Source organism: Dasypus novemcinctus, chromosome 24 (assembly GCF_030445035.2).
Source record: "Dasypus novemcinctus isolate mDasNov1 chromosome 24, mDasNov1.1.hap2, whole genome shotgun sequence".
Classification (NCBI taxonomy): Eukaryota; Metazoa; Chordata; class Mammalia; order Cingulata; family Dasypodidae; genus Dasypus; species Dasypus novemcinctus.
Window position 1 is genome coordinate 19,016,272 of NC_080696.1, and position 14,891 is coordinate 19,031,162.

Genomic DNA, 14,891 nt, shown 5'->3' on the forward strand with positions numbered 1-14,891 from the left:
CCTCCCCGAGGTTGGCATGATGCTCTGCACTTAGGAAGCCCATTGGTAGCCACGAATGAGAGTCCTCCTGGAGACAACAGATCCAGGGATTACATCTGTTCCTTCTGGGACCACCCAGCCAGGAACTAGTGGGGCTTGAACTCAAGCCCAGGTCAACCTGTTCCTAATGCTGGCCCTTTCCTACTCCCTCATGCGCTCTCAGCATAATCTTTGAAATTTACTTTAAGAAGTCTGCAATGTTTAGTATTAAGTTAATTCACAAATACTGTTGTTTGCTGCTGCCAGAAAGGATGAGAACGGATAAATTAGATCTGTTCCTCTCCCTCCAGAACCAAGAGTAGCACAAAATAAACTGGCAATTCTTTATGGCTAATATGGTATAAATGGTGACTTCATCACTGAATTATCTGTGATCGACATAAGGAGCCAGAATTCAGAGTAGCAAATCACATTAATTCAATCCTTTTATTTATGCATCAGGGATTGGGAAATCTAAATGAGCTCATTTAGGCAAAATTTATCTTATTGTGCTTACTTTTGGCCACCTTTTGAAAACAAAGCAGTACAAACCATCCAGAGTTTTATTAATTAATTATTTTGAATGGACATTTTAATGAGATACGGATTCAGCACTACCACATATGGATTAAAGTCACGAAATGTTTCAACACTGGAGAACAGGGCTTTCAGTGTTAAGATCCCAATGGCTTTTGCTCCACAATCAAAACACTAAAAGGCAATAAGAATGAATTTTCATTCTTTACCTGCCATCTTCCAAAGGTAATAAAGCTTCTGGCAAACCCTTATTTTTCATTATGGGCCACTTGGTGTCATTAGAAAGCACCGAAGAGGGTAAGATCACCTGTACAAATGACTTGGCACTAAAGAGGGCCCATTTATATAGGTGAAGAGGTCGAAGTCCTGTGTTCAGACGCCAGCTCTGGCCCTGGCACTTTGACCCCAGGACAGCAGCTTGCCCACAGAGCCCCTAGTCACCTCATCTGTGAGTGGGGGTTCAGGGCTGATAGGCAGGACCTCCAATTGGTGTGTGTGTGTGGGGTAGTCACAGGTGTGCCAGCTGGGTGCATGTTCACCATCCCAGCTACAATTGTTGGCCCTGGCAGCGCACCCTGATGGTGGAATCTAACAGGGGTTGCTCACAAAGGAGGGTGGGGTTTGTGGATGGAGAGCCAGCCTCAGCATCACAGAGCAGAGGGTAGAGGGCCAGGGCTGGAGCTGAGGGTCAGCAACTGACCCAGACAATCACAGGCCCAGCCAAGGGCTAAGGCAGCAGAGTTACTCTGTCTGTGGGGAAACTGCCATGGCACTACATTTCCCACTGCCTCAAATGGCTTCCTCTGGCAGGTTGGGAAGTATTTCAGGGAAAATGTTTTTCTCAATTCAAAACAGACTCACAGGGACCAGGGACCAGGGCAGCAGTCATTTTAATTTATGGACACTTGAGTCATATCCATAGCTGACTCTGAACTTGATAAAATAAATACACTGACCATTTACTCTGTAAACTGATACTTCTTTCCTCACCCCACCATGATTGCTTCAAAATATCACTTAAAAAATTCACTTAGCATCTATGTTCATTAGAGAAACTGGTCTGTAATTTTCTTTTTTTCTAATATCTTTATCTGGTTTTGGTATTAGGGTGATGCTGGCTTCATAGAATGAGTTTGGTAGCATTCCTTCCTGTTCAATATTTTTGGAAGAGCTTGAGCAAGATTGGTATTAAATCATCTTTGAATGATTGGTAAAATTCACCTTATACCAAACACCATTGACTGTACACTTTAGAGGAATTGTATGCTTTATTAATTAAAAAAAAAAAAAGACTTAAAAAGAAAAAAGAATTCACCTGTGCAGCCCTGTGGTCCTAGGCTTTTTCATTTTTGGAGGTTCTTGATGACCCCTTCAATCTCTTTACCTGTGGTTGGTTTGTTGAGGTCTTCTATTTTTTCTAGGGTCACTATAGCTTGTTTATGTGTTCCTAGGAATTTGTCCATTTCATCTACATTGTCTAGTTTGCTGGCATACAGTTGTTCATAGTATCTTCTTATGATCTCTCTGATTTCTGCAAGGTTAGTGGTAATTTCCCCCCTCTCATTCCAGATTTTGTTTATTTGCATCTTCTGTCTTTTTTTCTGTCAGTCTAAGGGTTTAATGATTTTGTTGATCTTCACAAAGAACCAACTTTAGGTTTTGTTGAATTTCTTTATTGTTTTCTGTTGCTTTATTGTTTTCTGTTCATTTATTTCTGCTTTGGTCTTTATTCTTTCCTTGGTTTGGAATTAGCTTGTTGTACTTTTTGTAGTTCTTCCAGGTGTGCAGTTAGGTCTTCAATTTTAGCTCTTCTTTTTTAATGTAAGCATTGAGGGTTATAAATTTCCCTTTAGTACTGCCTTTGCTGTATCTCATAGATTTTTTTTTTTAAGGAGATACCAGGAGATTGACCCTGGGACCTTGTATATGTGAAGCAGGTACTTGAGCACTGAGCTACATGAGCTCCTGTTATATCCCATAGATTTTGATAAGCTGTGCTCTCATTTTCATTTGTCTCGAGATATTTACTGATTTCTCTTGCAATTTCTTCTTTTACCCATGATTATTTACGAGTGTGTTGTTTAATCATCATCTATTTGTTAATTTTCCCTTTTTCTGAACATTATTGAATTACTAGAAATACCCTTTGCTATTTATTACTCTATTGCCTTTACCTTCTAGCCTTCTTTATACCCACATGTTGATAATGAGACAGTCCCTGCTTTACAGAAACATCATGTATGAACATCACTGGGGTTATCAGTTCCAATATATATTTTACCTGGGACCCAAGGGTCCAGGAGAGGATGTGAATATGAGAACGTTTTAAAAATCTCTACATATCCTCAATCAGATGTGATTTTTTTTTTTTTTTTTGAGCTGCCAGGGATTGAACCTGGGACCTCGTATGTGGGAAGCCAATGCTCAACCACTGAGCCACATCAGCTCCCTGAGCTGGTTTTTTCATTTGTTTGCTTGTTGTTTGTTTTTAGGAGGCACCAGGAACCAAATCCAGGACCTCCCATGTGGGAAACAGCATTCAACCGCTTGATTCACTTTGGCTCCCCAAGATGTGATTAATTTTTGAGCTCATGTAGACTATAAAAGACATCTGATTAATGGTCCCGTCTTCTCCCAGCTTATACCTAATGAGACACGACTGACTTGCAGGACACTCTTCCCAGAGTTTCTAGGCTGTGCTAATAGATACAGTATGTATGGTGAGAAGGGAGTGTCTATCCTGGGATGTGGTTAGGGGTGTGTCCCTGAAGTATGGTTTTGAGGATGAGGGGAACACCACACTGGCAGGGAAAAGGGTGATGGGGAAGATAGGTAGAAAGCCTTATGGGGCATTTCCCAAGAAGACATGCCTGAAGAAGTAGGGCCAAGAAGGCTCCTTAAGTGGGGATGGGGATGGATGGCAGGGACAGACCACGGAATGAGTGTCTTGAAGCTGGGTGTGGGCGTCTGGACTTGACACTGATGTTGGGGAAACATGAGGATCCTGATGGGGGCGGGGAGAGGAATGAGGAGAGGACCTTATTCAATGATGTAGGGAGACCAGCTTGGCAGCCAGGCTGAGGGAAGTGAGGAAAGGCACCAGCATAGGGATCCACATTGAAAGCCCTAGAAATAGCATTGGTGGGAAGTGGATGTGGTTCAAGCAATTGAGCTCCCATCTACCACACAGAAGTCCCGTGTTTGGTTCCTGGTGCCTCCAAAAGACGATGAGCAGGACAGCAAGCTGATGTGGTGGGCTGGTGCAGCAAGCTGACGCAACAAGAGGCACAGAGGGAAAACATAACGAGAGAACAACAAAGCAGGAAGCAGAGGAGGCTCAAGCCATCAGGTGCCTCCCTCCCACATGGGCGGTCCCAGGTTCAGTTACTGGTGCCTCCTGAAAGGAAGACAAGCACACAATGAACAGACATAGCAAGTACAAATGAGGGGTTAGGGAGGAATAAATAAACAAAATAAATCTTAAGGAAAAAAAAAAAAAGAAAGAAATAGCACTGGTGATGCGTCTGGATGAGAAAGTGACAGGGTAGGGGGAGAGGATCCAGAGACAGAAGGCATTTCAAGGAGCAAATAGGCCTAACAGACAGCATAGAGAACTCTGAAACTTAAGCCTGCACCACCCTTTATAATTCTTAAATTTTTAATTCAGTTTGCAAGACCATTTGCAAACTGGCAATAATAGATTTTAATTATCCTGGAGAGGGGGCGATGGAACCAGGCAAAACAATTTTAAGCATTTTCAATAAGGAGATGCTCAAAGCGTGTACATGTTGTCATGTCAGAAATATCACAACTGGAAATGAATATGCACACCATGAGACGTAGCAACAGTTTTGGGAAGAGACCTGTGGGCCTGGTTCTCCCTCTGCACACAGTTCAAGTACAGGCCATCTTTAATGAGTAATGTCTTCTACTGCTACCTGCACGGATTTAGTTAGAGAGATAATGGGTTACACATCCTTTAATTTGCAACTAATAACTAACTGCATCGTGGTTGTTGAAATCATAGATTCTTTTAAAAAACACTTGCTGAGAGAAATTCTCAGGGCTGTAAAAAAAGGGCCCATTGTTGCATGAGCCCTAGGGATCGCTTTTAGCTGACAGAATTCAGCATGAGAGCAAGCCCGTTTGCTTCCCTTGGCGATTTGGCCATGATGGAACAAAATACAGGGTTGTTTTCTAGAGAGCCGGGTTAGGGAACGTGATTGTCTTCCCGTACCTGCTGATGAGGGGCTGCCCAGGGCTTTCTTTGCTTGTCATTAGCTGCCTGGAGTCACAAGCCAGGTGATTGCCAGGGGATCAATAACTGGGGGAAAGATCAAAAGTCACCCAGCGGCAATCCCTGAGCTTGATGACAATGCTAACCTTATTAAAAGTGAGCACAGACTTATTTCAATAAGTCACCTAATGAGTTTTTACTTTTGAACTTTTGGTAGGATGAATGAAATGTATCTATTTGGACTTTTTATTACTGGCAATGCCATCCCATGCCTTCAGTGATGAGAGAATTAGAAAAAAGGCCACAGCATTTCCTTAGAAAAGTCACCTAAAGTTAATAAGAGAGACTAAATAGCAGATAATTCAACACTCTGAGGAAATAGATTCAGCCACATTATACATATATGGGAAAGCAAAGGATTATTTATTTAATTTATTTAGAATGATTTTGAAAGGAGATATTTTAATGTCTCTCTAAATCACCTTGTCCCTGATTTTAGTTGTATTTATTTATTTATTTATTTAAACTAGCTGGCTGCCCCTTTATGCCAGGGAGAAATATTTTCGTTGTTAAATGTATTTGTCCTAGAGTTGCCTGTGTGAGAAGTAGTTTTGACTGAGTCCAACCTGGGGCTCAGGTCTCAACACCTGGCTCGCTCCTGGGCAGAGCTCCCTAATGCCCCTAACACATGGCACCTCTCCATGGTCACAGGTAGAGCCTCTGCTCCAGCTCTCTGGAGGCCTACTTCTGGGTTGCTGGTATGCCCCCAGCATCTCCTCAGTGAATTTTGCCCAGGTTAAAGAGCCTATGTTTTAAGAAAGACCACCCCAAACACACCCTTCAAATTTAGGTGAAAATCCATTCAGCCATTTTTTACTTTGTGCCATAAAGACACACACCTTGTAACATTTCTATCCATCTGTCCATCTACTTGTCAATCTATCCATCCATCCATCCATCTGCCCATTCCCAAACATAAAATAATTATTAGTCCCACTATGTGCTAATAGTGTGACAAGATCACCTCACGTAATTCTTAGAAAATCCTATGAAGTGATTATTACTATACCCATTTTATAGCTGAAGAAAAAGGCTTTGAGAAGTTGAAGGCTGGGCCTCAAGTGGGCTAACACTGGCAAGTTCATATGGTTACACCAAATAATTCGCCCAGGGTCCCGGAGAGAAAATGCCTGCAATCTTTTCACAAAATATTTGGAAAGAGATGGAAGAAACTAGAAATGGCACCTAAACCATCTGGAGGGCTTTGTGGGGGCTGGGGGCACACAAGGAAGACCTCTTTTAAAAGGTGATACTCTGTGAGCAATCAGGAACTTTGGTGTAAGTAATAGATACAAGTTTAGTGAAAAAATTCAGTGCTTTTCCATGTAAATGATACCAACCACATGACTTAACTTACAAGGTTGCACATATTTCTTAGATAAGGTCTAAAAGCTGTAAATATTCATGAACAAATCTACTCAGCTCATTTAAAGCAAGCTCTTACTAATTAATTTCATAATTAATGTCATTGCTCTTAGATCTAGTCAGCATCGAGCACCCAAAGGACTAAAGAGATGAGTTCACCAGATAAATTGAATAGTCTGGATGTTTCCTTGAGAATGAATATAATGTTCATGAAGACCAAGAACTAGAAGTAATTGAAACCCCTGCTTCAATACATAACAGATACTTGCAAAAATATTTTAAACATGCAATCAATATCAATGAAATCCTGGAATTATCAGAACAGGAGGTAGACTAAATAAGAAAAAAAAAATTTCCCATAGCTTGTTTATTTTACATAGTAAAACAAAGTATACTTCATAACACCACAGATAGAAGTTTCAATTATTTTTGGGGATAAAAAAATGTTCTACATTAATACTAGCTCCTCAGACATGGTATGCCATTGCAAAATATCTGCAGGGGAGAGGGAAAGAGAAAGAAAGAAAAAACAAAGGTATACTGGGGGAGGGGCAGTGTCTCATTGGTGTCCATTTGGGGATTCTGAAGGAAAATACGAAGAACCCAAACTCTGATAAGTTAGCAGGTTGGCAGTGAGGAATAGAGTGTACATAAGCAAAACTAGAACAAAAAATAAAGTAAATTTTAATAGAAAGTTAACCTCCTCCAAAAAAAAGTCATCCCACCCCTGTTGGGGCACTCTCCTGAGAATTTGCAAAACAAGCACCACCAGCTTCTCATCCTGAGGCTATTGGGGAAGGTACTGCACAGAAACTAACAGCAAAGGGGACTTCAATTTTAAAATTAATATCAGAGCCATAGTAGATTCTGGAAAAGGACAAAAGCATCTTACACTTTGGTGTGGAGATGTTTTCGGCCACCTCCCAGTTCTGCAGGGGAATGTTTTTGTTACACCCCGAAACCACTGATATTGAGTCACTGACATCCCAAGACAAAAACCCAGAAAGAGGTCCCAGAAGAGCCACCAGGATGGCAAAATGTTTCTCGTCTCACGCACAGCAAAAGCCAAAGTCCTCAGATGCCTCCCTGCCATCTTTTCAAATGCCGTCTTCTCAGGAGGCACCTGATCCAGACACCTCGACGCCCTGGCCTGCTTCATCCCTCCTCAGCACTCACCACAACCCAATGCCTGAGGCCTCTCTTGCTGTAGCCTGCCTCCCCCACTGGAGCGGATGCTCCGCAAGATGGGGCTCTGCTCTGTCCTAGTCTAAGCTTCATCCCCCACACCTTCGGAGCCTCCAGCTTCTAGTGCTTGGCTCCAACACCCTTTGTGACCCACGGAATGACTGGCAGGTTGACTGATGATGATGGACTGACTGACGAGAGACTGAAGGTGGACTGACAGCCTTGGACTTACACACTGATGACAGACTGAAGGAGGACTACTGATGTGGACAGGCACACTGACGACAGACTGGGTGACAGACTGAGGGTGGACTGACTGATTTGGACGGACACACTGACTGACGACAGACTGACAGGCTGCTGCAGCGACACCTGAAACCCAGGTTCTGGCTCTGTATCCAGGTTCAGAGCATCCACGTGAGTCCTGAACTTGTGGTTCTGGGGACTCCCTGAGGAAGGTCTCTTAATCTGGGAACTTGGACCCAAGGGTCTTTTTTCCCCAGACACAATCAGAATTCAAGAGGTCCATGAACTTGGCTGGTAAAAACTACATTTTTCTTCTCACTAGACTCCAACAGAAGTTAAGCATTTCCTTCCTTACAAATAGGACAATGAGCCAGTAGGATTGTCTGCGACTTTGCCACCAGTACAAATGACAGACATTTTCATAGTATGTGGTTGCTCACTACTTCAAAATTACAGTAGTTATTGCACCCACCACTAGGTCTTGGTATTTAGTGTGCTTGATTTTAAGAACTATAACTGACTTTCTCCGTTTTCCTTCTGAGAAGAGCAGGAGGTCCACAGCCCGGACAGGGTTTAGAGAACCTGCCAGGACTCTCTCTTCCCTGGTAGGGTCCCTGCTGAGTTCCCCATAGGGTGAGGAGGGGCAGCGACTGCCATCATGTACCACGGACACTGGTGCTCTGACGCCGGCCAGGCTCTCCTCATTGAATCCATCCAATCTCCCTGCAATGTGACACCAATGTTGCTCCCTTTTACAGCCGAGGACACAGAGCCACAGAAATGGGCATTGCCCCAGGTGCCCCACTGAGAAGCTAGATTCCAACTGGGGTTTCCAAATCTAGATCCCAAAGCAGCCTCAGGGAGGAGTGCCAATTAGACATCAAGTTTGACCTGCTAAAACAAAATGCAATTCCCAGCTAGATTAAAGATTTTTATATATCTCCAATAGCTAAATTTGTATAGATTTATTTTATCTTTGTGGAGTACTTATGTAAAATGGAATCTAAAAATAAATCCTTAAAATGTAAAAAGGCAAGAAATTGTGTTCTTCTTCAGACTCGTTGCCCTTCCTAGGAAACCTTGGCATCACTTTCCACTGGAAAGAAGCCAGAGTGTGGGAAGGGGAGGGAACTGCATTCATGCAGCCACGGTCTGGCCCAGACCCTGCTCTAAGTGCCTCTCATGCCCTATTGTAGAGCCATCCCCTTTCACAGATGTAGACACTGAGGCCAGGAGGCAAGGCAGAACTTGGCTCAAGACACGGCCCCACTTGATTATGAAGTGGCCTAACTGCCACTTCATAGCACCGAGCAATAGGGCACACCTGACACCTACCGCTCCAAACAGTCCTGGTAACTTTTCACAATTGGGGATCACTGGATATACTAAATTCCCAGCTGGGAACATTTTTCTTCAGCGGAAAAGCTACAGGCAACAGCTAAAGTTCCTCTGAATCAACGGTTACATGCACAGCATCAGAGCAATATAAAACAGGTAATTTAATTTCATAAAAGGATCTTTCTCCACTTTGTTTTCCTTCCTCCCAGCCTATTGAAATGTACACACCACGAGTACAAGGTACAAAGTACTGTTTGGCTGTAATTTTACTTCTGCACATATTTAATGTGCTGCTGGGGATGAAACATTTCATGGTTCCTGTGCTTAGCAGATGAAATAAATCAATGTGCTAAGAGAGAGCGATTTTTCTTGCTGTTTGGGGCAAGTGCTCTTTATTTTTCTATTAACATGAACTTAATGAACCATTTCACATTCAAAACCCCTTAGAAAGGTCGTAATGCCTATTTCTTAATTAAGTTTTTTTAAAAAAACTCAAATAGTGCTAATTTTCTTTTATATCCCCATATGGGTAACTGTGCCTTAAAATATTACTGGGAATAAACAACAGCCTAGAAAAAGGACTCTTTCAGCCTGTTAAAAATAGGCGCTTGGAGGGCTTCATAAAGGAAGATAGAGAAAGAGAAATGACCTGGCCCAGCATTTTATTAGGTATTAAAAAAAAAAAAAAAAAAAAAAGAAAGAAACAGGGAATTTGGGTTGCCATGGAATTCAGGCCTAAGTAAGTTTATCGTCTGATGACTACTTGGCATTATGTCTTACAACAGGCAACATAATAAAGCAAATCTGCTGTAGGAAACATTGATCACTGGGTATTGAGTCTCCTTTTCTTAAATTAAAAAAAAAAATCTTTATGCGTACACTTCACAGCCTGTGCTAAAAAGGCCTCAAGGCTTGGGATGACGGAGAAACAGGTACTTCAGGCTCATTGGGGCCAGTCTTATTTTTTTCCTTCCTAATTGCAGCACACAGCCTCGGAGCTTTGTCAGCGTTACCTGCCCTGAATAGAAGCACTTTGGGACCCCCTTGTTAAAGACGAGGGAAGAAAGCAAGCTCTCTGGTTGGCAGCGACCTCGGGTTCTCGCCCCCGGCCATGCTGTGCAATCACGCTGTTTATTCCACTGTAACAATCAGATGGCGCGAACACAGCACCTGGTCCTCCGGCCGGGCCTTCCTTGGCAGCTGACGGGCAACCTCGCTGCCAGGTGGTTGCGCTTCAATTACATTAGCTAGCCATTCGAGGGTTAACGAGGACCCACTTTCTTCAGAGTGCCCCAGGAAAATCAGTTATTCATAGAGGACAGTGTGCCTTTTGTTGATCACTGAACAATGTTGCTGAAAATCCATTAAATTAAATTCTCTTTATTGGACTGAATAATGCAATAGCGATGGCCCCAGCTAGAAGTTTGCCCGTTTATTTACCAAATTTCTGAATAATTTATACATGGATGCTGGCTCTTTTTGTATGTAGTGGCCAAATGCTGCTTCAAAAAGGAACAGTGGATATAACTTGGCCTTCATTTTAATACGGGTGAACACTCACTTGCAAATAAAAAACAAACGGGAGCAGAATTTGAGGGGCCAGAAAATGAAATCTCATTTTGACTCGGAATTCACGTTCTGATTTTCTTTAGCTGGAGGACTTTCAAATATATTGACGTTAATTTATATAAGATGATTTTTGGGGGAGTGGGGGGGGTGGCTATTTCATGACCACCATTTTCTAAACAGAAAATGAAAGGAGTACGAAGTAAGGGGAGGGAAGAGTGAAAGGTGGTTAATCTCTCTGCCAGGAACTGGGGCCCATGCTTAGGTTGAAGGTGGTCCTTTAGAGGTGAGTTTGGGTGGACCTGTGGGTACAGGATATCAGTTTAGAGGGCTGGCTGCTCTCCAGAGGACTGACTGCTCAGCAGCCACCACGACGGCAGCCGGGGCAGGGCAGGCAGGACAGTGAGCAAAACAAGGCTTTCTTCCTCTGTCTTCCCTACTTTTTCTTCCCCAAGTATCAGATAGGGGTATTGGAGGAACAGACCTCTCGCCCCCCACCTCCTGGCAGATGCTGTAAATGTCCCATGGTTAGAAGGCCAGGGCTGCAGCCTAAGATACCTGGCTGCACATTGAGAAAGTTTTAAGTGGAAGATATGTAACAAAAACAAAGGTATAGAGATATATTGTCATCTTAGGGATTTAGCCTTAGCTACTTAGGACAATACTTTTAAAACAAGATTTTTTTTTTCAGATTCAGAAGCAGCATTAATAGAAACAGTAACAAAAAAGTAAAATTCCTGAACTACATGTTAGTAATCTAAAAGAATATAAGACAAGCCAAGAAAAAAGTGTGATTAGAGATGAAAGTAGAGTGTCTGAATAAACCTAGGGAGAAATGGAAAAGTTTTAGTTGATATGAAAGCCAGAGTACTCAGAATATTTTTAGCCATTAATGACAGTTTGTTTGGCTGGGAAGCTGGAAACACTAGTGAGTGCCCAGCTGGCAGCGGCTCTGCCTCTCCCACTAACTGGCTGAGAGACCCTGGGCAAGTCGGTGCCCTTGTCTCCTCTTCCTGTAAAATGGGACAGCAATGTGACTTTCTAGTGAAGATATGCGCACAGGAAGCATGTAGCACGAAGTGTAATCACACGGTCCTGTAACATAGCCACCTCACTGATTTCCTTTGAAAGGAAATCTCAAAAGCGACAGAAAATTAGAACCCAGTGCCAGAGCAAAGCGAGTACTCACAAGTAACTTTGTGATGTATCGCAGATGAAATGCCAAGAGCAGGAATGCAATCAGACATTTGGAAATAAACGTTTTCGCTTTGCTTCCTGATCATTTTCGATAAACGCTTTGGCTTTGCCGTGGCATTTATCTTTCGGAGGCGGACTGGCGTCTGGCCACAATGTACGGTTCTAGTCATATTATCTCTGAATTATAAGATCCACCTTGAACAAGGCTCGAACAAAAAGGTATTAGAATGTGCCGATGACAAGCGGACGCTCTTCTACGGCTCAAAAACAATGGCTGACACTTCTGCATGAATAGAGAGAAAGCACATCAAAGGCAGCCTTTTATCGAGAAAAATTGTGTGATGTCCACTTTAATCTCTCTGAAAATCTATGCACGAACTGAACCCAATTTCATTTTTCACATCAATGCTGAGGCTTGATACAAGGACATCTTTTTCTTCACGGTTAAAAGACGAGGAGACAAAGATATGCTAGCATAGCCTTTGAACTTTTTAAAGCTGTATCAATGGGCCAAGATACTTAACCACTGATACAAGGTCAGGGAAGTTACAATAGCTGCATTTCAGACATTCTGACTAAAACCAGTCATCATTATAGATTAAAGAAAGGCATTAATACCGACATTTTCCTTAAAGCTGCAGAGTTTTAATATTTTTTAACCCTTTGGTCAATTAACAAAGGGCAGAGAAGGTAGTTTTACTATCATAAAGGTTTACAAAATTACTGTGACCTGGAAATATGAGCTGATTCCTTGGACGAGGAAGGATTCTAGCTGAGCACCTTTCAGGGTAGAGGTGGGGGAGATGGTCCCCAACTGAATGGATGCCTTGGAATTGACAGGATCCGGGGAGTGACCCCCTGGCACTGATGTTTTTTGGGGGGGATCACAAAAAGGTCTCTCCAGATGCCTCCTGATCTCCACCTTCCTTCCCTTGTAGTTCTGGGTCCCAGAACGTCCCTTGGGTGTCCTAAAACAGGTACCCTAGTTGTGAAGCTGGTGCTGGTTGTTTTTCATCGTTTCCTGCCACCTCAACCTCTCAGCACCCTTAACTTCCTCCTGCCTGCCAGGCAGCTGGTCTAAGTCTCAACACATGCCTTTCTTGTGAGGCAGCATCTAGCCACTGCAGACAGATTGTCCGGGCTCCCAGCCTGCCATCCCCACTTCTCCACCTGTACGCTCCTGTGGAAGTTGGTTCCCTGGCCTGGGCCTCAGTTTCCCCATGAGGTGCTTAGTGCCCTGGATGACACAAACTAAGCCCTAGATAAATGTTAGCTACTGGGTAGCACTCCCAGTGCTGGGAGAAACCAGGGAGCTTCTCCACCCCACCTCCCACCAAGCAGCAGCAATCCTTTCCCCCTATTCCTTGGGTATCCAAGAATCCCTGCGAAGAGCTGCTTCATTCCGTAAGGCAGCGGCCCTCCTTCCTGGTTGCACATGAGAATAACTTGGTGATTAACTAGCTCTGTTACCTGATCCCTACTGTATCCAACTAAACCAGAGCCTGTGGGCTGGGCCTGGGGTGTTAAGTCTACACTATAAATCCCCAAGTAAGTCTGTTGTGCAGCTGGGCTTGAGAGCCATGTTTTAAGATGATGTGACAAAAACATTTCCACTGGTATCCCCACCTTCTACATGGAAGGGGAGGATGGGACTTTCTGGACCTGCAAGCTGGACCCAGCAGGTCTGCAAGCAAGAAATGTATTAGGTTTCTTAGTTTATATTAAAAGTGAATGCAAATTCATGGCTTGTGTTTCTTTTACTATAAAAATGTCATAGGGGGTTGGGTATAGCTCAGTGGTTGAGCTCTTGCTTCCCATGTATGAGGGCCAAGGTTCAATTCCCGGTCCTCTGAAAAAAAAAGAAAATGTTGTAAATGTAAATGTTGCTGCTGATGATCTGTAAAGATATATGATGCTTCTCTTGGCACTCGCCTACACCTTGGCAGTTCACCTGGTTTCTCAGTTTGAGAAGCTTTAATTTAAGGTCTGACTAGCCCACGAGGGCTTGAGTTTTGAAGGGAGCTTCATGAAGACAGAGAAGTCCATTAACACCCTAAAGTTGGGTTGGCAGAAGGGCAGATGGCAGGTCAAATATATTGGTCAGTGGTTGGCATTGGTTTTGGCTCAACTCGTGGTCTTGATGAGACCACATCAAATGAAAAGGGCTGCTTCTGCAAGGCCTCATTTTAAAAACCAACACAACCCAAAAGGCCAATCAACCCACCTACTCAACAAGGCTTTCTTTCCCATGGCCACTTGATGGGGATGGGTCAAGAAAACCAGACAGAGTAGCCTTCCCCACATACCTCCCTCTGGATCACACCAAATGCTCCATTACCTTAAATAGCCAAACTGGTTTACGACTCACATTTCTGTATGATCGTAAGCAGAGATTTAACTGGTTGTCCAATGTCTTTGCCATTTTTACAACTAACTTGTAAAGAAGTATACTTTTAAAATGAAAATTGGCAAAATCCAGCAATTGCTTTGAAAGGAATGACAAGAAGAACTCTGAGAAGCTGTGATCGTGACAGCCAAAATTAATGCATTCTCTTTGCACTGAACAATAATACACTTCTGTGTTAAAAAAAAAAAAAAAAAAGCAAAAAACTTTCACAGGATGAAATGTACAGAGTCCATCTTCTTAGAACTGGAAATATCTCTTTTTTTTCCCCCTTTAACAGGAGCTGTGGTCAGTAGAATTTTGTATTATGACTTGACTACATGCTCTTTATAGAAATCAAAACTGTGACCATCTTGGATTGTTCTATGGATGTAAAAGGTATGTACAGCTAAAAATGGAAAGCTTTAAGGCAGAAAAATCTGAGATTTCCCCACCCTCAATTTTTTTTTTAAGATTAATTTTTTTAAGTTTATTTCTCTCCCCTTACCACCCCTCCTCCAGTTGTCTGCTCTCTGTGTCCATTCACCGTGTGTTCTTCTGTGTCTGCTTGGATTCTTGTCACTGACACTGGGAAACTGTGTCTCTTTTTGTTGCGTCATCTTGCTACATCAGCTCTCTGTGTGTGTGGCGCCAACTCCTGGGCGGGTTGCACATTTTTCACATGGGAAGGCTCTCCTTACGGGGCTCACTCCTTGCATGTGGGGCTCCCCTGTGTGTGGCATGGCACTCCTTGAGCAC

The 14,891-nt window shown here is 43.1% G+C and overlaps 1 protein-coding gene across 4 annotated transcripts in view; it reads right to left on the reverse strand.

The window, feature by feature from the left end:
• The window catches only part of RALGAPA2 (Ral GTPase activating protein catalytic subunit alpha 2), a 321,127-nt gene that overhangs the window by 37,544 nt on the left and 268,692 nt on the right, over positions 1 to 14,891 (reverse strand). The window lies entirely within an intron of this gene.